We start from the raw sequence: 6,937 nt of genomic DNA on the forward strand, positions 1-6,937 counted from the left end.
GTACAGAATTTGGGGAAACGAACTGTGAGGGTGTTGAGCAATTTGACACAGGGAGCAATGGAGGTACCGGTGGGGTTAGAAGTGGACAAATCCCCAAGGCTAGATGAGTTATATCCCAGACTGCTGTGGGAGATGAGGGAGGAAATTACAGGGACTCTGACCCAAATTTTTAAATTCCTCTCTAGCCACTGGGGAGATACCAGAAGACTGGAGGTCAACTATGTAGCTCCATGTTTCAAAAAGGGTGATAAAGATAAATCGGAGAAGTACAGAACATCAGTGCGATGGAATCTACTACAGAAAATTCTGAAAGAGAGGCTTAATCTATACTTGGAGAGGCAAGGTTTGATCAGGAATTGTCAGCATGGCTGTGTCAGAGGGAGGTCACACATAACAGATATGATTGAATATTTTGAGAAGGTGACCTGATGTTTATTTGAGGGTAGTGCAGTTTATATGGATTTCAGCAAAGCCTTTGACAATTGGAGAAGGATAAATAAGCACACTGGATCAGAGTAACTTGGCAAGTTGTACCCAAAATTGGCTTAATGGTAGGAGACAGACAGTGACGATAGAAGGCTGTTTGTGTGACTGCAGGACAGTGTCCAGTGTAGCAGAGGGATCAATGCTAGGCCCTTATTGTACATGATATATATAAATTATATATAAAATGTTGTGGGAGGATGGAGTACATAAATAAGTTTGCAGATGATACAAAAATTGGTCAGGTGATTGACACTGAAGAGGAAGGTATTAGCTTGAGTATTTTGGCTATGAAGAGAGGCTGTACAAGATTAGGATGTTTTCTTTAGAGCACAGAAGGCTGACAGCAAAGTTAATAGAGGTGTACAAGATTATGAAGGGCATGGACAGGGTGTACAGAAAGCAGCAGCTCCCCTTAATTGAATAACAAGAGGGCATATTAAGGTAAAGAGGGAATTTAAGAAAAAGGTTTTTCACTTAGATCTGGTGGGGATCTGGAATTCACTGTCTGGGAAAGCAGTTGTAGAAAACCTCAACTTTAAGAAGTATATAGATGAGCACTTCAAATGTCGTAATATTCAAGGCTATGGGCCAAGTGCTGGTAAGTCGAACTACTACAGATTTCGCGTTGTTTTGTCAGTGCAGACATGATGGGCCAAGGGGCTTCTTCTATACTGTATTCAGTACTGTATGAATTGACAGTGAAGGGGAAAAAAGGTAGTTGATCCTCAGCCAAAAGATCACTTAATGTTTCTGGTCTCCCTCCAAACTCGCCCACCTTTCTTCTCATTGGTAGATGTAACACACTCCTGCATTCCTCTGCTGAGTTTAATGGAGGTCACACTGAAAGTTCCTTCCTTGTTTTCTATTCTAACTTTGTCCTTCAAAGCCTGTGTGCTGGGGTCTCTGGTCTCTTACATTGATGCAGCCAGTTTCAGTTTCTTAACATTAAGCTCCATCTCCAAGGGCCTTTCAATCCCTTCAGATGTGATTAAAGATAAAGAGTTACTTGATACTGAGTTATGATGACTTCACTGGTGATATCTGCTGGATAGAATCAGCTGCCTGAGTCTTCTCAACCATAAATTACCTGCTAGAGCTTGACGCTTGCAATGTGAAATTCTGCTAATTGCACCAATAACACATGAAAAACACAATGATACCAGTTCAGTGATTTGTCACTCTATTGACAGAAAACATAAAAGGCAAAGAGAAAACAAAAGTTCTTGAGACTAAACAATTCAAACAGTTGAGAGCACAACTCCAAAATCAAACCAATATAACAAAAGAGAAGTAGGATGAATTTTGTGAACCTGAATTACAAAGTGTTGGGGAAACGCAGCACATCTGGCAGCATCAGTAGAGAGAGAAAAACAGAAGTAACTTTTCAAGTCCATATGACTCCTCTGCAAAGACATTTTTTCAGCATTTTGTTAAACCAAACTATTGCAAGCTGATCCCCATCACTCACTCTGCAATCGCCTGATGTCCCATAAGAACTGCTCCAAAGATCGCAAGAGAATCCAGGACTCAGAAAACTCCCATGCCCTCTGCTGCCATCAACCCATTGGGCTGCACCAGCCTCAATTGACAGCCACTGCAATGGGCACAGGCCCTGCACCCATGCTGATCTTTTCAATCTTACCTGCATGGTAACAGAATCAGGGAGATAGCCTCAATACCCCACTTCAGGAGGACCGATAAATGTCAGACAACTATGACAGACAGTGTAGCTGTAAGCAAATTATATGAGGCCCTTTCCAAAAAACAAAGGGTTGGTCAAAGGAAATATTCAATAAATATTTGCCTGCAAGTGTATGACTTGGTATGAAGTCGAAAGAGTAGTGCTGGAAAAGAACAGCAGGTCAGGCAGCATCCAAGGAGTAGGAGAATTGACGAATCGGGCACAAGCCGTTCATCAGGAAGGACTTTCTCCAATGATTTGTTATGAACCCAATTCCAACAGAAAATCCACCTGCTTTATTTGCCTCAAATGTAGGCTTCTGCTGCATGCAAGTGGACATCACAGACCAACATCTGTGTTCTGCAAACAGTTAATGAGTATTGTTACCAATGTGTTTATAACCATCTGAGGTAGTGTATAGGTAGTGGTATTATTGTTGGACTATTAATTCAGAGATCCAGGTAATGTTCTGGACATCTGGGTTCAAATCCCACCATGGCAAATGACAGTGTTTGATTTCAATAAAAACCTAGAATTAAAAATCTAATGATGACCATAAAACTATTATTGATTGTAGGGAAAAACCCATCTGGGATGGTAGAAAGTCCTTTGGGAAACTGTTGTCCTGACCCAGTCAGCAATGTAGCTAACTCTTACTGGTCTCCGACTAATTAGGGATGGACAATAAATGCTGGCCTGACCAGCAAAGCCCACAACCTGCTAATGAACAAAAAAGATCATTGCAATGCTCTTGACAGATTCTGCAAATAATCAATTAGAAAATTCGCTTATTTACTGCTGATGGTTAATAACTGAAAATTGCCACAGATGATTTTGTAATGGGGAAATAAAAATATTTAGTTTTGTGTAAGCACACTTTCCAATAAGAATTTTTTTAAAGGAAGATGCCAATTAACCCATTATTACTGACCAGGACACCAAGGATAGCTCCCCTTCAAAACACAGCCATGGAATTATGGGCGGCACGGTGGCACAGTGGCACTGCGGCACTGCTGCCTCACAGCGCCAGAGATCTGGGTTCAATTCCCGCCTCAGGCGACTCTCTGTGTGGAGTTTGCACGTTCTCCCCATGTCTGCGTGGGTTTCCTCCGGGTGCTCCGGTTTCCTCCCACAGTCCAAAGATGTGCAGGTCAGGTGAATTGGCCATGCTAAATTGCCCGTAGTGTTAGGTAGGGGGTAGATGTAGGGGTATGGGTGGGTTGCGCTTCGGCGGGTGCGGTGTGGACTTGTTGGGCCGAAGGGCCTGTTTCCACACTGTAAGTAATCTAATCTAATCTAATCATAATCTAATCTAATCTGTTTGGTTCATTATAGGTAAATGTCCTCTAACAGTAGGGTGCTGGCTGTCATGCTGCTTCTTTTCAAATATACTTTCTATTCAGTGCTGTTATTACACACCTCTAGAGGTGGAACTTGATCTAGGGTTTCCTGGGTGAGAGGCGGGGACAGTACCACTGTCACAAAGAGCCACTGAAGAGTGGAAGATCATGTCAATCATTCAAGTGAATTCTGAAGATTTTCGGATACTCTCAACCTGATTAAGGGACGTTATTACACACCTCTGGAGCAGGTGCCCTGGCTCAAGAGGAAGGGACACTACTGTGCCACAAGATCCGTCTTCCTTGCAGCACTGTACTGTCGATTTTAGTCCCAGGGTGAGACTTGAGAGTGGGATGTTGTGGTTCAGAAGTGAGAGGGCTACCCCCTGAGCCATGGTCTGAAAAGCCAAGAGCCATGGAGAGAAGTAAAGGGAAGGTGAAACGGGCTGAGCCGAGGTGACCTCTCCCTCTGAGCAGCCCGAGCTCTGGTTGATGCGGGCTGCTTGGTGCCCGTCCCTGAAGGGATGACAGAAAGGGAAGGAAGGGGAAATGGAGGCCCAGGATCCGGCCTCGGCCCTTTCCCGAGAAAACCACAGGCGCGGCGGACATCATCAATCACCTGGACGGGAAGGCGAGCCGCCCGCCTCCGCCGGAGCTGCCGCTCCTCTTCCTGCTGCTGCTGCTACAGCCGAAACTCCATCTTCAAACCATAGGGAGTGAGAGATCCCAACGTCCGCCACCGGTCACCCACTGCCCTGTTCCTCTGACTCAGACGCCGGGAGCGGAGCCGTCACCCCGGAAACAGTCAGGCCCCCCCCGCCGGGACGTTCCCAAAGCCCCCGCACCTCCGCCGACACTGCCCCCTAGAGCGCAGCGGTCTCTACTGCAGCTTAGAGCGCGACCGAGCATCTGAGGTGGAGCAGACAGGGTCGGGAGAGTGTGATGCTGGAAAAAGCACAGCCGGTCCGGCAGCATCTGAGCAGCGAGAGAGTTGACGTTTCCAGCAGAAACTCGAGCTATTTGCCCGAAGCGTCGATCCTCCTGCTCCTGGGATGCTGCCTGACCGGCTGTGCTTCTCCAGCACCACACTTTTTGACTGCGATCTCCAGCATCTGCAGTCCTGACTTTCTCTTGGAGCATGAAGAGCACTGCATACACACGGAATGCTGACAAGGGGTGCATTCGGCCTGTCATGTCCGTGCCAGCCCACTCCATGAACAATGCCACTCCGCCTTGTAGCCCAACACATTCTTCCCTTTCAGAATATAACCCAGTTTCTCTTTTATAGAGTCATACAGCACAGAAACAGACTCTTCACTCCAATCAGTCCATGCCAAACATAAGTCTAAACTAAACTAGTCCCGCCTGCCTGCTCCTGGCCCAAACCATTCCTATTCATGTATTCATCTTGTCTTTTAAATGTTGTAATTGTATCTTTATCCATCGTTTTCTCAGGAAGTTCATTCCACACGCAAACCACCCTCTGTGTAAAAAATTTGTCTCTTAGATTTTTTAAAATCTCTCTCCTCTCACCTTAAAAATGTGTCCCCTAGTCTTTAAATCCCCCACCTAATGAAAAGACAACTACCATTAACTCTATCTATACTTCTCATTATTTTATAAACTTCAATCAGATCATCAAATCATCTCTCAACCTCCTACACTCAAGTGAAAAAAATCCCAGCCGAACTTTATTATTCAAATCTTCTATATCTGGAAACATCTTGATAAATCTCTTTTGAACCCTCTTGGTAATAACCTTCCTATAACTGGGCAACCAGAACTGGACACAGGATTCCAGAGAGGACTCACCAAAGGACTGTGCAACCATAACATGACTTCCCAACTCCTATACTCAAAGGACTGAGCAATGAAGGCAAGTGTGCCAAATGCCTGTCTTTATGTGACACAAACTTAATGAATTATGTACCTGCACCCCTAGGTTCTTTTAGTCTACAACTCTACCCAAGGCCCTTACTTGTTGTACCAAAATGCAATACCTTGCATTGATCGAGATTGAACTCCATCTGCCATTTTTCAACCCATTGACCCATTTGATCAAGATTCCCTTGTAAGATACCTTTGTAATCTTAGAAAACCTTTTTCATTGTTTACAATACCACCCATTTTGGTGTCGTCCACAAACTTACTAACCATGCCTTCTATATTCTCATTCAAATCATTTATATAAAACAAAAAGAGGACCCTTTGGAACACCACTGGTCACAGGCCTCCAGTCCAAAAAGCTACCCTCCACCATTAATCTCTGTCCCTGCAGTTGAACACCTTGATTCACCCTGCCTCCACCTATGTATGAAGGAAACATATTGCCAAATACCATTGAATCATGTCATAGAAACAAACAGTACAAAAGAAACCTTTTGGCTGATCCAGTCTGTATTGCCAAAAGCACACTAAATTAAATCTAAACAGGCCTTAATCACTGGCTGTGTGAAAAGGTTAACCCTCTATTTTTCCTCCATTCCTTTCTTGATCTGATTTTATTTTACTAAAATTAGTTCATGGGATGTGGGCTTCACTGGCTTTTATTGTCCAACCATAACTGCCTTCTTAAACTGTTGCAGTTCATGTGGTATAGTCCACCCTGCTAGGAAGTGAATTCCAGGATTTTGACCCAATGACGCTGAAGGAACAGTGATATAGTGCCAATTCAGAATGGTTTATTGATTGGAAAAGTATTTGCAGGTGATAGATGTTCCCATGTATCTCCTTCCATTGCCATGCAGAGGTCATGTGGTGGAGCATTTAGAAATACATAATATAATCAAGCAAAGTCAACATGGCATTGCTTTGAGGATGTAACAAGCAGGATAGATAAAAGGGAACAATAGATGTAATTTATTTGGATTTCTACAGTACCACACATTGAATACCTTCAAGACTGAGTTGGGTATAATCCTTAGGATGAAAAGGATCAAAGGGTATGGGGAGAAAACAGGTTCTGAGGGACCGCCCAAGTTGGTGAGGTACAGAGACCAGCTGGTCCACGTAGCTCCTCCAGAGCAGTTCATCCTCAATCTGCCCTGTTTATGACAATGGTCTGATTGGAGTCACCACCATCACTAGGTTCCATTTTTCTCCAGACCTATGATTCCAGGCCAACATGGTCTCTCCTCTTCGGAATACCCTCTGGCTCGAAGTTCCTGCTCTTCTGGCCATCTGTCCTTTTTGATTTCACTCTATCACTTCTCTGGTCTCTTGTGGCTGCAGTAAGTCAAATACGGTTGGCGACGAATACTGAGTCATTGTGTATGGTGTATTCCTATACATGTTAAGGAACTTGCTGATTCTTTGTCCTAGTGACTCCTCCAATTGTGAAGCCTTTAAGGCCTGCTTCAAAGTTTGTACAAACCTCTCTACCTGGCCCTTTGTTGCAGGATGATATGGAGTCGATCGCACGTGTCTGACT

The 6,937-nt window shown here is 44.3% G+C and overlaps 1 protein-coding gene across 3 annotated transcripts in view; it reads right to left on the minus strand.

The window, feature by feature from the left end:
* ext2 (exostosin glycosyltransferase 2) overlaps positions 1–4,327 on the minus strand; it is a 200,346-nt gene extending 196,019 nt beyond the window's left edge. For all 3 annotated transcript variants that reach the window (XM_072592693.1, XM_072592690.1, XM_072592691.1), the window contains exon 1: positions 4,127–4,327. The gene's annotated coding sequence lies outside the window, so the exon portion shown is untranslated. The remainder of the gene's footprint in view (positions 1–4,126) is intronic.
* Positions 4,328–6,937: the final 2,610 nt, after the last annotated feature.

The sequence above is a fragment of the Chiloscyllium punctatum genome, chromosome 22 (assembly GCF_047496795.1).
Source record: "Chiloscyllium punctatum isolate Juve2018m chromosome 22, sChiPun1.3, whole genome shotgun sequence".
Lineage (NCBI taxonomy): Eukaryota > Metazoa > Chordata > Chondrichthyes > Orectolobiformes > Hemiscylliidae > Chiloscyllium > Chiloscyllium punctatum.